Source organism: Sciurus vulgaris (genome assembly GCF_902686455.1).
Source record: "Sciurus vulgaris genome assembly, chromosome: 11".
In the NCBI taxonomy this organism is placed as follows: Eukaryota; Metazoa; Chordata; class Mammalia; order Rodentia; family Sciuridae; genus Sciurus; species Sciurus vulgaris.
In genome coordinates, this window is record NC_136472.1 from 76,417,997 (window position 1) to 76,434,523 (window position 16,527).

A 16,527-nucleotide genomic window follows, 5' to 3' on the forward strand; every position below is an offset into this window, starting at 1 on the left:
TGACATTGGGGCCTCGCGATATCCACCAAGGGTACAGTGAGGCTGAGGAACGCCTTCTCAGGCAGGGACTTTTGAAGAAGACTGAGATCCAGCTCTGGACTGGCAGGGTCTCTAGAAGCATCCAGCCGCTCCTCTCCCCATCTCCCTGGGTGTAGTTCATTGGCGCCCTCTAAAAATAGCAGTGGTTATTCAGGGAAATACGCTGCACTCTGTCTCTGGGGATGGCAGCACAGGCCTTTTTCAAAAATAGAACCCCAATCAGGTGTGCTTCCTAATCTTTGTCTCTTGCCATGGGTCCCTGAATCCTTCAGAGAGATCCAGAGACTAGGTGGTGGCTGGGTACCTGGCATCAGGTAGCTGGGGAGAGTTACAGCCAGGGTTCCCACCAACCTTTGTGTCCTTCCAGAACATTGCTCCATCTCCCCTTTAACAAGATCCATTTCTCCTTATTCCAGTTATTACAAAAAACATCAAAAGGTAATCTCACCATCTAGAAATAACCACTGATTCTAGCTCTCTTCCCTCTGTCTATATACACTGCACATACATTTATTTATAGAACTGGGATAGTATGCCTTATATCTTGTTATTTTTCACTTAACATCGCATCAAAAGTATTCCCTATATCATTCAATATTCTTCTACATCAGCACTTATCAATGAGCAGAGTATAGAGCTTAAGAACATAAGCTTTGATTCAAAAAGATCTGGGGTTTCACGCCCTGGCTCTGTAGTGTACAGGTGTTGTGGCCACAAGCAGTTTTGAACTCTTTAAGCCTCTGTATTTACATTTATGAAATGGGGTCAGTAATGGTCACCATCGCTGCAGGGTTGTTATAAAGGCAAAGTGCTGTGCTTTCCCCATGACAGCATAATAACAATAAATGATGGCAAACTCGAACTGTGAGTTGATGCTTCCCCTATTGATAGATATTTAGCTTGTTTCCAAAGCCCACCATATGCTCCTCCTGTCTCTGGGAAGTTCTGGAATTCAGAGAGGGCTGCGATGGCAGCTCCATGGTTGGGGACCTTCCCAAGCAGCAGCAGGTTGACTGGTGAATAGGGACAGGGTGTGCAAGCTAGGGGAGGCTTGCTCCGGGGACCTCCTCAAAGAGTCCTGCCTGTGCCTCCACCACCAAATAGATTGCAGAGTCTTGGAACAATGCAGCACTGTGCAACTCTGCAGATTTCTTCCATGGGTAGGGTAGGGCCGGGCTGGACAGGGGCCTCCTGCTCTATTTCTCAGCCAGATTCTATCTTGGTCATCTTTTTTCTCCAAACCCAATTTCCTCGGAAGTCGAAATGTCTCTCTTCCCTATTCAGATCCTTCCTCTGTGCTTATAAGTGTTACAAGCTGGGCCCTGAGGAAGAAGGCAAGACTCAGCAATGTTAGGTGACTTCTCCATAGTCACACAGCTAGGCACCCATCAAACTTCAAATAGAAGCTTATTTTGGGTTGAATTATGTCCCTCAATTTTATTTGTGAAAGCACTAACCCCTAGCACCTCAGAACATGAAAGGTAATTGGGATGAGGTCATAGGGTTGGGCTCTAATCCAGGATGCCTGGCGTCCTTTATAAGAGATTAAGATGCAGCACAGATGGAAGGATGACCATGTGACACAGTGAGAAGGTGGCCATCTGCAAATGAAAGGGACAGATCTCAGAAGAAACCAAGCCTGATCTTGGACTTCTGCCCTTCAGAAATGTGAGGCAATACATTTGTGTTGTTGAAGCCACCTGGTCTGTGGCGTTTCATTAAGGATACTGTAGCTGATGAATACACAACTTGAAAGTTAAAAAAAAAAAAAAAAAAAAAAAACCCTTAGTTTATAAGGTAATAAAATGATTCCATATTTTTGTCCTTTTGTAGAATGACTTTGTGAGGTGGAGAGAATATTTTTATTCCATATGAGTGGAGGGGATCAATAAGATGCATGTGAAGAACTTGATCCAGTGCCCAAGAAAAGGCCACTGTTACTATCCTCACCTTCTAACTTGGGGACTTGCTATGGAATCTAAGTTCACGGATAGTAGGTGGGAGCCAGGGAAGGAAGGTTTCAAACTACATCAAAGGACAGATGCCACAGGGTGAGGGAGCTGCCTCAGAGGGAGTGGGCTTATGTTCCAGGGCACCTGAGAGCAGGGGTAGGGTAGCCGCTGGGGACCGTGAAGCAGAGAAGTGACTTGTTCTGTCATCTCCAGACCAGCAGCAGTGGCAGCACCTGGGAGCATGTTAGAAATGTGGATTCTGGTGCTTTACCCTATCCCTACTGAAGCAGAAACTATGGCTGAAGCTTAGCCATCTGTGTTTTGCACAAGCCCTCCAGGGGATTCTAGTGCAGTCAAGTTTGAGAACCAGTGGAGACTGATTCCAAACTGGACAGGCAGAATAAAAAGGATGAGATGACCTTTAACAGTCCTTCGAAGTCAGAAACACAGAGATTCAGGAGGACAATGACTTTTCTCCCTCTCCCTTTATCTTTGAGAGGCTACACATTTGACCACTGAAGCTGCTGGGGGTTGACATGTGTCCTGTTTTATTAGCTGACCACATCTCACTGACTTCCTATCCTGATACTGGGAGAAAGCTGGTCCAGAGTTCTTCAGACACATTCCCTGAGAACATGCCATAGGTTTCCACATCAGGGCAGGAAGGGGCCTCAGAGATGTACCACCATAGTTAATCTGATCCTGAGAGGCAAGGGTCATCAAGGTCACACATCAGAGTGATGCAGGCCAGGCTTTACAGACTCACTTCTCATCACTGTGTGGCCATGCTTGGTGCCCTTAAGGGACATGGGCATCCAACAAAACCACTGAGGGAAGCTTCTATTTTCATTCAACATCTCTTTGGCTCAGCTGGTGCATGGATGCCTTTCAATGCCAGATTGATCATTCTTGACGGAATGTTTCAAAGTCAAACTGGGGGCAGGAGAGGACAAAGCTGTTGCTCCAGGCACAAGCACAGCCTCTGAAGTTTTTGCCTGTCACTAGTAGTTTCTTTCCACACTTGGGGAATATTTTGCCCTGGAAATTCTTATACCTGGGGCATTACAAATGACTCATACTCTGGTTGCCTCAACATCCAGAGTCACCCAGGAGAGATGCTTGTCAGACCTTATTTAATCAGTCTTGGCAGAGAGTATGTTCAATGGATGGCACTATTATGTTCCACAGAGTTTTCTGGCCTTATTGAAAGAGACCATGCTGCAGAGAGTCTACAGGAAGAGCTTTTGTTCTAGCTGGTCCATCAGAGTCCACCACTGGGACATGAGTAATTCTAGAGGCAGAACATCAGACGACACAGAGAATATGATCTTGGATGGAAGAAAGCAGTTGGAAAGTTTGGGCTTGGACACTTACTATTCTATCATCTTATGGGTGGAGCCCAAAATACATTTCTAACAGTAATGTTAATGCTGGTGTTCCTGGGACCATACTTCATGAACTGCAGACATTAGTAACCTGCCTTGCCTTCTTCATGGGATTCTAGAGTTGACTCCTTTGGAAGACCCATGGATAGTCTGGTTCTGCCATTTGCCTGATGTGTAGGAACCTTGGACCATCACTTACCATTTCTGAGTCTTGAATTTTCTATTTGTAAAATGTAATGAAAACTCCTTCTCTGTGTACTTCAGAGCGGTGAGGGTTAAAGAAAAGAAACAATTGCACAAAAGAGTTCTGAAAATTGTAAAGACTTCTCAAATGTAGGTGAAAAGAAATATTGGGCACCTATATGAGTCAGAAGTTCTGCCCTTAGGGAACCTAGGGGTCAATGGGGAAGATGGGTAAATGAACCAATGATATGGTCAGTGCAGTAGCAGAGAATCACAACAACCTGTAGAAGCATGCATAGATACAGAAAGTGGCTTAAGGACATCTGACTTTATTCTTAGTGAAATGAGAAGCCATTGTAGGGTTTTAAAGTGCAGTGACCTGATCTTCTTTATTTCATGGGAAGATCAGTGTGGGCTGGAGTATGAACCATCAGGAGGGAGGTTAGAGGCAGAGCAGCAGGAGACAGCAGCAGGCTGCACAGTGGTCCAGGAGAGAGATAATGTTGGGAAGTGGATGCATTTGAGACTTGGTGATATATTAGAAGTTTGGAACAAAGGAGAGAACAGAATCAAGAAGGTGCCCAAGATTCTGGCCCACTAAGATGGGGAGGACTGGGGAAGTAGGTTGGAATTAGAGATGATGCTGAGGCTGTTTGGAGGTGTGATAAGTCTGAGGTGTTCAGAATAGATATGCCTCCTGTTGCACAGACACCTTGCCCCATGAGCCTTTGCTACTCCAACTGCTGGATCTCTCCTGCTGTGAGGGGCTCCCCTATTTCCATTCTTCCTCATGATGCCCTGGCATTACTGAACTGTGCTGTTCTCTGCCTCTCTGACATGCAGCTGTGTCCTTCCCATCTATAGAGTCATCTCCAAAATGAACAACAGTAGCAATCAGCAAGCAATCATCTTTTCTTCCCCTATACAATGGCTGGGTGTGCAGATAATGTTTGTGATTGTTGCAAAAATGATGGAATGAAAAATGGGCTCTTGCCAAAGAAAAGCGGGGGGGGGGGGGGGAGCTATTTCAATAAACGCAAGTGGTTCAGACTCAATTTGCAGCTTCTGAAACTGGGCCCATGAAGGTGTTCTGCCCCACTGCCTTCCTGTAGAAAGGGGGAGGGATGCCTGGTAAGATCCTGCCAGGGAGACCAGCCCCCAGTGGAGGCCCCTGGAAGTGCTGGGGATTGAGGTGATGGGGGACTGTTCTGATTCTCACCATAAGGTCTGTGCATTTATGAAGGTAGCTCTCCTGGTTTTTACTTGTACATGGCTTAGCCAACTGAGGAGAGGTGCTCATGGAGGTTCTAGGTGACTCTAAGTGCATCCCAGGCAAGAAGACCATGGGTTAGTTGATGCCCATAGTAAGAAGCTGTCACAGTTACTGTGTTCCAAAGCAGCCAATTGCATCCTGCTCTGTGCTAAGGTGGTACCAGTCTTTGTCTAATTTGACCCATCTTTGCAGTAGTCCTGCAAGGTGGGTATTATTAGTCTCATCTGACAGAGGGAGAAAATGGAGGAGGGGGTTAATAACTGTGATATAATAGCCAGTAAACAGCAAAACTGGAATTCTAAACTGGGGTGCTTGATTCAGAAGCTCATGATTGTGTGAAAAATCAAAGACTGCTAATAACAAGTGTTGGCAAGCATGAGGAGAAATAGGAACTCCCATATGCTGCTCATGGGACTATGAACCACCATGGCCACTTGAGAACCATCTGAAAATTCCTCAGAAAGTTAACACCTAGATATATGCCTAGGAGACATGAAGACAAGTGACCACAGAAAAATCTTCCAAGAACTGATTATAGTAGTGTTAATCATAATAGCAAGAAAGTGAAAACAACCCAAATGTTCATTAGCTGAGAATGGATAAATACAATGGGATATCATTTGGCAATAAAAAGGAAGACAGTACTGAAACATATTACAACACAAATGAATTTTGGAAACATGCTAAGGAAATGAAGCCAGTCACAAAAACACATATTGTGTTCTTTACTCCATTTCTATGAAATGTCCAATAGAGACAAATCCAAAAAGACATTAAGTAGATTAGGAGCTGCTTAAGATTGGTGACCCCGGCAACTCAGATGGGGTGGGAGGAGCTTAGGTTAGGAGAAATCTGGAATGGCTGCCAATGGGCTTGGCTTCTTTTGAGGGTGGTGGTGAAAATGATCTAGAATGGATTGTGGTGATGGTTGCACAAGTCTATGACCATACTAATAACCATTGAATCATAGTCTTCAAATAGGTGAATTCTAAGTTATGTCAGTTATATCCCAATTAAGCTGTTTTTTAACAGTAATGATTGATATTAAAGAAGAAAGAAGGAAAGAAATGAAAAGAAAGCAACCATAATTCTCCCAAGTATAAGCATCTGGAATTAATATTTTTTCACTTATTCAACAAATTTTGAGGCCCTGTTATGTGCTAGGCACATATCTTGTATAAAAACGTTGTGGGGGTGATTAATACCAATTTCTGATAATGGTTGCCTCTTAGGAAGGAGAAAAATGGGATTGGAAGACACATTGGGGCTTTCAACTATGCCTATAATGTTTCTTTTAAAAAGTTACTTGTGATATCTTTTATTTTTTAATTAAAATTTGTATTGATATAATTCTAGATTGATCTGCAATTAGAAGAACTAATACACTTATGATACGCTTTCCCCAGTTTTCCCCAATGGTAACATCTTGCCAAAGTGAAATACTATCATAGCCAGCAGTATATGGATATTCACACAATCCACCAATCTTACTCACATTTCCTAGTTTTACTTGTATTCCTGTGTGTATGTGTTAAATGCTACACAATGTCACCCCCTCCGCAGGTTTGTGCATTCATCACCACAGTTTAGATACAGAACATTCCCATCATTGAGAGGATCTCCGCAACCCTTTTATAACCCCACATATCACCCTCCCTTGACTCTGTCATCCTCTTCTCCATTTCTAAACTTTTATCATTTCAAAATCCCGTGCACTCATAAAATATCTAAGTTTTTGAGACTGGCCTTTTCTCATTCAGCATAATTCCCTGGAAGTTCATCCAAGTTGTTTCATGTATCAACACTTCTCTCCCTTTGGTGTTGAATAGCATAAAACAGCCTGGAGTGGATGGACCACAGGTCATCATTCACCTTCTGAGGCCCATCTAGACTAATTGCAGTGTGTAGCTTGCTAACACCTACAGTGTTTTAACTCTTTGGGGTATACAGATTCTCAGTGTATTCTGCATTTTATTTTTTGATATGAAGATTATTTTCCAATTGAAATAGAGGGAGGAGGACAGAAAAGAAGGACCAGTAATGCTGGACCAGGTTTTTATAGCTATCATGCTGAAGAGCAGTCCATAGTGCAGGGCTCAGGGGGACAACTGATGCTAGAGCCCTGGCAAGGTCGGGGGGCCCACTTGCTTCAAGGTTCTAGGCCTCACATGGGAACAAAGAAGCCAGTCCGAATCCTCCAGCCTCTAAGCAAGCGTTAAGGGGAAGCCCCCTCTGGGGCTTTCTCTAGCCTGTGCATGTCTGTAGGCTGCCCTGAAATTGGAAAATCACAAAGATGGCAAAAGAAAAGGAGGGTAGTGCTCAAGGGAGGCAGAATGGAATCTCACATCTTGGGATATCGGATTTGCAGCAAAGGGCTGCCTGGCTAGTGCTGGAATAGAGAATAGCAATACAAGGGCTGAGAACTTTCTTCTAATGTCAGGTCAAAGCTGTTGGGGTTTTGGTACCAGTGGGTAGATAATGAAGCCCTTATACAATCTTTCTGCCAGGTGCAAGGGAGACGGGTGGAACCCTGGCTTCCTGTGCACCTCCCACACCCCTCACCATGTAGCTTTGCCTACATCCTTACAAACATCTATTATGAGTTTCTTAGTGCTGGGAGAGGGGAAGGCAGTCAGAATCATGATATATATATATATATATCTCCACTGGAGGTCTTCCTGGGGGCAAGACACCAGGAGGTGTCTTGAGGGTAGGCTCCCATTTGGGACATCCATAAATGTATCCTTCATGTGGCCAGAGAATGGTGACCTGTGCTGGGAAGGTCCCAGAAGCTGTGGGGTAGAAGCAGGGACAAGGAAACCAGTCTGAGGGGTCAGGGTAGGCTGCCAGTGAGCTCACCTTCCAGGGAGACCTGAAAGATGAGCAAGGATTTTGACAATTCGAAGTATCCAAAGAGCTCTCCACTTGCAGGAAAAGCATGGTAAAGTTGCAGAGGCTGGGATGTCCTGCTGTTAAGCTCCTACCACTGCTGCTGACAATCACCTCACCACCAACATGAACTGAGAGTGTTGACAGGCCTGGGAGCTATGCCAGCTTTTGGGATGCGAACCACAATATCAATGTTATTTATTATTATGGCTACATCATTTCACATGTAGAGTTATAGAAACACAGAATGGTTAAGTGACTTGCTCTAGGTCACACACTTCAAAAGTAGAACTGAGATTGGAACCCAGAATCCTCACCATTTATGATTAACACTTCCAGAAAAGGGGAAGCACAGGGCCTTCTAAGGTACAGTGAGAAGTTTGGGCTTCCAAGTCACTAAAGAAAGGGTCACAGGCACACTGAGGAATGCTATTTTGGACCCATCTCTTAACCTCTCCTCAACATTTCTGAAACAAACCACCACCACCACCACCACCACCACCACCACCACCACCACTACCACCACCACCACCAACAACAACAAAAAACCACCTGGTTTTATGGCCTCTTTAGCTCTTTGCTGAGTCTCTTCTTTATTTTTCATGTTAACATTTTGACAGACTAAAATCAAGCCTGTTTTAGGGAATTAGGCAACACTCCTTTCCATAATTGTAGGCACCTGGAGAAGTTGCAAAACCAGCTCGGGAAGCAGCCTTTCTCCAGAGTGTTCTGAACCCACTAAACTTCGCCTCATCCACTTCTGTATCTGCATCTCCTCAGTACCGCCCCTGACTGGGCAAGGCTGGATCTGAGCCCATCTCATGCTCCCAAGACAAGACACAAGCGCCAGGAAGCCTAATGGTAGGTATCTCTCTGAACCTGGGTGATGTATTCCTTGAGGCTCCCCAGGTCCTTCCTGCTGATCTGGGCCCATGGGGCTGTCCAGGGACAGATCTTGGTCTACTCCTGTCTCTTCTCTCTGCGCTGTTACCACACAAAGGAAGGGAAGGAGTGGTCATTGCAGTCAGCAGGATCTGGGTTCAAGTCTTAGTTTTGCCACTTGATACCCAAGTAAGCTGCAGAAGTTTCTCTCCCTTCCCATGCCTCTGCTGAGAGAGGAGGTTGGGTGAGATGACATCACAGTCCCTCCGGCCCTGCAGCTCTTCTGGAAGAACCCATGGCGCCCAGGCAGGGAACACCCTCATCTCCCCAATGAGATGGCAACAGCTTCAGTGGGCTGCTGTGAAGGTCAATGCACACAGCACCCCCTGGCCAACTGCAAAGCCTTTACAAAGCAGAGATTATTTTCTTATTTTATAACCTAGTGTTTTTCTTCAGCACCTCCCACTCCCTGTCTCTCCTGTGTGTTTCCTTTGAGGATACTGAGAAGAGTGAGGAAGAGAGAGGCCATGCAGGAGGAGGCCAAAGGAGCTGCAGAACACTGTCCAGGCTGCACTGGATTTGCTAGGCCCAAGCCCTGACATGTTCTGCACAGAGATAATGAACGGCTCAGACACTGCCTCACCACAGAAGCCAGCCCTCATGAGGAAGACAGCTGGAGTCAGAAAGAGGGCCCCTTTGCCTGGCCGGGGAGCACAGCAGCACTCCCTGGTTTGCAGGTTTGGGCACTGTCTTCTGCCTGTTGGTGATGTGGCAGAGGTGACTTGCCTGTCTCATCTGATTTGCAGAGGCCCAGACAGGAGTCGGGCAGCAGCCGTGCAGGAGGGTGGCTCTGACAGGGCTGAAGAAGAAAGACAGGCATAGTCACTGCTGGAAAGGGAAGTTCTTCCCTCCCTTCCTTGGGCCATGCATGAGACTCAGAACCAAATCAGTCTCTAGTTCTACCCCAAGGAAAGCCCGGTGATGGCAGAGTGGGTCTGAGACAGGATGGGAAGACAAGCAGCAGAGTAGCTCACCCTGGCCCTGCAAGTTGGTCCTCTGGGGAGATGCCCTAACTCCTATTGGCCTCAGTTTCCGCATCTATAAAATGGGATAATGAGGATGCGCATCTATAAAATGGGATAATGAGGATGATGAAATAGCAGTCGAGTTTCTGTGAGGGTTAGGAGAAAACAGTAAAATATATGACCCATTATTTAATGATAATGCTAGTTTTAATAATTGAAAGGAGAAAGTTAATTATTCAATAAATACATAATGAGGGCCTATTTTGTGCCAGATGTTGTGCAGGTATTTCTAAACCACGCAGCCCTCACAGGGGTATGCGGAGGCAGACAGGGAAGCAGGAGTCTCAGGGTGAGAGAGCAGGGCCGGCCAGCCTTCCTGTCTCCACTCCCCGCCCTGCTCTGTGCCTCCTGCCACAGGCTGCCTCGCTCCTATCGTACCGCTCCTGTGTAGCCAGGGTCCACAGTTTCTTCCCTGAGTGATGATATGGGGATCTTAGAGGCCAGGACCTCAAATTGAGGCTCCTGAATTAATTGGCAACCCTGGGGAAAACCTACTCTCTCCCCTTAAGAGACAATCACTAACAAGCTTCACCTCCACCTGTATTTCTCAACTTCAGCAGGCTGAGTATTAATTTCATCTGTGAAGGAAGAGCCAGGAAGCATCATCTTTTATAACCCAAATGGGCCACTCCATCTCTCTCCAGATGATGCCAAGAGCTCAGGGGCACTGTACATGGAGGTGGTTACAGAGACAGGAGCTCTCCTATTGGTACTGTTCATGGCCCACAACACAGACCACCTGAAAATCAGCCCGCAGCTGTTGTCCCCTCCTGACCATGTGTGCACTGGGCTGGGCAGAGGCAGGGAACTAACACCCAGGGACACTTGGCACCAAATCTATTCCACTTAATCCTCAGAACAACCTTGTGATGGGAGGTATTATCAACCCATTTTACAGTCAAGGAAACTAAGGCACAGTGAGGCTATTTTGTGCAGAATTACGTAGGTTTCTAACAAGGGAGGTAGCATTTGAACTTAAGAGCATATGGCGTCAACAATGTGGCTCATTCAATGACACCAGAAGTTCTTAACCTTTCTTTTCATTATAAATCTTCCCACTGCAGTTATCAAGGAGCCTTTACAGATTCTTTCCCCCCCAAATCCCCCCTTCCTATAAATTTCAATACCACAGATATATGATAGGTCTCCTATAAATTTCAATACCACAGATATATGATAGGTCTATTTATATACTATGACTCTTTGGGGTAACTGCAAACTATTATAATAACTAGGATTCTTTATAACCCCTAAACCCCAAGAAATAATTTTGCCCCCTTGGGGACCAGACTGTCCCTATTGAGAATGCATAAATTACACCAGTGGTCCTCAAAGCATGGCTCCTGGAGTGGCAGAGGGCACTGTTCATCTACAGCCCAAGACTGGGGAAGGAAATCCAGCAGGACTGTTCCTTTGAGTACTGATATATTCTTCAGAGGAATTGGTGATTTGTGGTCTTTTGGATTTCAGATACTTTTGCTCTCTATCCCTCATACTTTGGATTTGCATGCCACTTCCTACAGGAAGCCTGCCTGAGCACACCCACCTGAAGCTGTGTTGGTTCCCTTTGCCCCCAGTGTTGTTCTGCCAAAGCAATGCCCTACTCTGGGGTCACTGTCCATGTACATGAACTTGCCCATAAGAGGAAGGATTGGGACTTATCCATTTCTGCATTCCAGAACCTAACAGGCATAGCACATAGGTAGGTGCTCAGTAAATGTTTCAGGGATGAATGAAAAGAGGGGGTAAATAAGATTGCTCCTGCTGCCTTTGTTTCACCTGGCATGATGTTTAGCAAGGACCAGTCTGGGATGGTTGAATAAGAGTAATAGTATATAAGCATGCCTTCAGAATGTGGTACTTTATGGTTACCTTTTATAGAACTAGAGTTTTCCTTTGGCAATACCTATAGGTAATGTTCCGGGTGGTCAAGGTCCCTTTGGGGCTGAGATAAGCACAGCCTATGATCACAGAACAGTGATGGTGATAATGATGAGAGACAGGGGATTTGGCCTGCAGTATGGACACTTCCTCTCTGCTCTTTTGGCACACTGGGTGGACTTTGGGGCAAAACCATGATAAACTGACAACCAGTAATAGCCAGGGGAACCCTAACTGATGAAGTTCCACGTTCACACTGCTGTTAGTGGTGACCACTTTAGACTTCCATTTCCAGTAGGCTGCCTACTCATCCTAAGGAATCCCCCTAATGATGAACACAGAAAAATACCAGATTAAACAAACAAACCAATTTATATATATTTAAATATATAGCTAAGCTGGGAAGAAGGAGAAGAAAATCCTCAAAGGTCACAGTTACAACAAGATAGCTCAAATTCACAGGATAGCAAGGCTATCCTGAGGGCATGGGCCAACCCTTGGTGGTCTAGAATTTTTGGGTTTGAAGGACCAACAAAGGAAACAAAGTCATATTTCTTCAAAAGGTGGGAAGACAGACTGATGTCCTCACCTGAAGCCAAGACTCCTCAAGACAACATCCATAACCCTGGTGAAAGAATGAATTAGAAAACACAAAATCTCATACCACAGAGGAGCCAGGGAGAAAATCTAGTCATGGTAGAGGGGAAAGGAAAAAAAAAAATCCAAAAAACAATTCCCTGAGAATTCCAGATGACAAAATGGCATCTAGAGCTTAATTAGCTATTACCCTGTGAGAAAAACAAAACAAAACACGAAGTCCAAGCTGCATATTTAAGTGTATTTAAGCTGTGCACTTGAGAGGGTCCCCAAGTAGGTGGTTCCTCCAGGTACCTGGCAGAAGCAAATGCAAATTCTTTCTGGAACAATTAATTCTCCACTCAGTCCTCAAACAAGTTCCACAAAATGTCAACAATCGGGAAATATAAAAGAACACACGAGGAAACAAGCCACCATGAGCAACAGGCAGCAGAAAAAGTGACCAAAAGAATCAGATCACAAATACTATGGGTCCTTAAATTATCAGATTCAGAAAATAAACATGTACAGTATTTAAAGAAATATCATAAGGATAGTGAAAGTATAGGCAAAGAACAGATGATCAGAAAGGGTAAAGCAGATTGAAAGATATTCAACCAAAACTTTTAGAGATGAGATTGGTGCGTGGGCTTCTTGAGGCTGTAGTTCTAAATATGATGTTCGGTATCAGCATGAGCCTTGGGGTTGGAACTGGAAAACTAAAATGCTGTGTAAATTGGGCCCACCACTCCTGGTCTCTGGGCCTCGCTCTCCTCATTTTCAAATGAAAGGTAGAACTAGATCACTTCCTCAGTCCCATTCTATAAACTCACATTCTACTGTACTAGATTACCTCTACTGGGCACTTGCTGTTTGTGTTACCCATGATCATATACATTTTTTTCATGCTTATTAGTCCTTGCAATAGGCCATTGAGGTATGGGCTTATTATGCCCATTTTACATATTAGGAAACTGAAGCGCAGGGAGTAAGGCTGCCCAGAGTCTGGAGTTGGTAAGCCAGGATCGAGTTCCCTCACTATGATCCTGGAGCCTGCTCTCTACCATTACACTAGATGCCCTTCGAAAATACTTGACTCTGAACATTCTGGAAATCCAGCTCTACAATTCTTTAGCCTATTAGAAGTTTTTTTTAACAGTATGGGGCAGTACCATAGTGAGAGTAGTTTACTAATAGCAACCAAAGTACCCACCCCAATGGGGTGGCAAGAAAACTATGAATAACCAACTGCCAAATATTAAATCTAAGTCCTATGAGCAAGGACTTTACTTATTTTAGAGGAGTCATTTATGACAGAGCAGCAAACAGTGTCAGATTGCTGGGACTTACCTTCTCAACACCCATTTTTGGAAAATTATTCATTCTGAAAGCACTTCTCTATGCCCTGGTTTCTTCATGTGTTAAATGGGGTGACAGTACTGCCCAACATCCTGGAGACTGTTGTAAGGATTAAACGAGCTAATACAAGCTAGGCAGAGTAAGCATGCCACCATAGGTAGTTCTTGCTGCGGTCATTCTTGTTATTATTGTCAACCTGTTGGAAGAAGTTGGGCTTTGCAGTAGATGACCTTGATCCAATTCCAGCCTCCCCCACTTCCCAGCATGTAACTTAAAGTCATTGACCCTCTCTGAGGTGCCATGACCCCATCTGTGAATCAGAAATAACAATGCTTACCTCACCAGGGAGTTGGGAGGGTTAAATGGACTGTGAAATGTCCATCGCTGTGGCTGACATCTAATAGGTCCTCAACAAATGTCTGTTCTCACCCCTGGAGCGTTTTCGGCACACTTGGCTTTCCCACTACGGTTAGAATCCAAAGAGGCAAAGGGTCCTGAGTCTCTTCTTGACTCACTGCTCTTTTCCAACAGGGGAACTTTCACAAAAGCAGCGGGAGGTGGAAGATGTCGAAATGCATCCATTGCACAATGGGTAAGTCAAGGCGATACAGTGACAGAGGTTTGCAGCCTTGGAAATGGGCCTGTAGGCCTCACCTTGGCTGCTTTGGCTAAACTGGTCACAGAGGTGTGCAGCTGAAGCAATTAGCAACAGGAAGCAAGCCCAATGATTTGGTAATTGAATCCACCAAGGATAATGACACTGACCTTCCCATTTGGAAATAAACTAGGCATTCAGCTTGTAAATGGCTAAATGGCTCTGTGATTATTTTGACAGCACACCCAGGACTGTGCAGCAGCACTGCTCTGAGGACATGGGATAGGTAAATAAGGATCACATTAAGGGGGTTCCGGAGGGCAGCAAAATCCACAGCAGTGGCGGCGCTCACTCTGCTAACCAGACGCTGAGGCCTCAGGGAAGGCAGAATTCCACACTCAGCCAGTTGTGGTGGCTCATGCCTGTCATTCCAGAGAATGAGGAGGCTGAGGTAGGAGGGTCGTAAGTTTGAGGTCAGCTTCTGTGTCTTAGCAAGACCCTCAACAGCTTAGTGAGATCCTGTTTCAAAATGAAAAATAAAAAGGACTGGGGATCTAACTCAATGGTAAAGTGCAGTTGGTTCAATCCCCAGTACCAAAACAAAAACCAAAGCACAAAACTCCACACTCAGCTTCTAGGGCAGCTACTGGGTTCCTGCTTCCCAAAATATAGGAGGCTGGACCAAAAAGTGGCTCCCTGCAGGGGCTCCTTGTTTGAGCAAGCAGGGAACGGTTGGGTTCCAAGCTCAATCTGCAGCACCTTTTGGATTTGATCTCAGGTTATTTGCTCCTTCATCCTTAAGAGTATCCATGTGTTTAGTTGGCCAACGAACATGAATTAAACCAATACTGAGTCGGAAGGTGACGGCAGCATGGGAAGCTTGTGGGCATCCCACGTCTCTAGGTGAAGACTGGAGGTGCAGCGTCAGGGAAGGAAACAGCCCAGGAGGATGAACAGGGTCGGGAAAAAGGAGGTGAATCCAGTGCTAGGTTACTGCTGCCACCACAGCATTGCTGAGGACAGCTTGACTTGTCACTGCAGGCTCCCTGCTGGGACCAGACAGCATTTTCTCCCTATGTGGAAGACTGGATGGTGTTTCCAAAGGACTAGACAAACAGACCCAACTCCAAGCCTTGGTGTCACCAGGTAGCAGCTATATGTCCCTGAGCCAGACACCTCTCTGTGTCTCAGTATGATCACATGAAAATTGGGACATTCCTGTCTCATAAGGCCCCAAATATATAGATTTTCACAAAGAAGATAAAACCTATAATGTGCCTAGCACAGATATTAACCCATGTTCAATAAATGTTCATCTGTCCTTACTCAACTGATGTGATGGTACGCTCTTAGCCTCATGAAGCTTCTTTGCCTTCTTATTTCTATAGGAACTAGAATCTCCCATTTAGGTTTATTTCTTCAAACTCACTCTATGAAAAAATTTACCTGGCCCAATCCCTTTGACTTTCTAGGTTCCCATTACCAACCGAGACAGACAGTTCTGGCAGGGCCTGACCCCTTCATATATTTTGAGTCACTCGTATCTCTAGTTAATGATCTAACAGGTTTGCATCTCCCTTGCAGTCTTGTCTTCTGAGAAGGAAGCAATGCCACAATGAGGATCATTGGCTATCACGAACATGGAAGCTTCCATGGAAGCTCCCTCAAAGGGTAGAAAGAAAGAGCACTGTTAGTGTTCCTGTTCAGGCTTTTCAAGAACTAAAAATATCAGAACTACTCTAAGATTTCATCTCATTCCAGTCAGAATGGCAATTATCAAGAATATATGCAATAATAAGCATTGGCAAAGGTACACTCATGCATTGCTGGTGGGACTGCAAATTGGTGCAACCACTATGGAAAGCAGTGTGGAGATGCCTCAGAAAACTTGACCCAGCTACCCCACTCCTTGGTTTAGACCCAAAAGACTTAAAATCAACATACTACAGTGATTCAGCCATATCAATGTTCATAGCAGTTCAATTCACAATAGCTAGGAACCAACCTAGGTGCCCTTTGACAGATGAATGGATAAATAAAGCGTGGTACATATACACAATGAAAGGTTACTCAGTCTTAAAGAAGAATGAAATTATGGCATTTGCAGGTAAATGGATGAAATTGGAGCATATCATGCTAAGTGAGATAAGCCAATCCCCAAAACCAAAGGCTGAATGGTTTTCTCTGATAAGCAGATGCTGATCCATAGTGAGGGTACAGATAGGGAAGAATGAAGGAACTTTGGATTGTGCAGAGGGGAGTGAGAAGAGGGACGGGGTGGGGGAAGGAATAAAAAAACAAAACCTCAGTAACTCTCTTATACTATTTGAAGTTTAGAATAATGATTTGTGATTACAATTTTTCTCTGTATTCATATCATTTCAATGACTGTTTTTCAAAAATCTACTTTAAATAAAACTTTAAACAT

At 44.9% G+C, this 16,527-nt stretch overlaps 1 protein-coding gene across 10 annotated transcripts in view; it reads right to left on the reverse strand.

Moving 5' to 3' along the window:
• The window catches only part of TENM4 (teneurin transmembrane protein 4), a 737,381-nt gene that overhangs the window by 471,397 nt on the left and 249,457 nt on the right, over positions 1 to 16,527 (reverse strand). The window contains exon 1 of one of the 10 annotated variants that reach the window (XM_079105084.1): positions 13,496 to 14,342. The exons of the other annotated variants lie outside the window; for them this stretch is intronic. The gene's annotated coding sequence lies outside the window, so the exon portion shown is untranslated. Of the gene's footprint in view, positions 1 to 13,495; positions 14,343 to 16,527 lie in introns of those variants that run through there. 10 annotated transcript variants of the gene reach the window in all.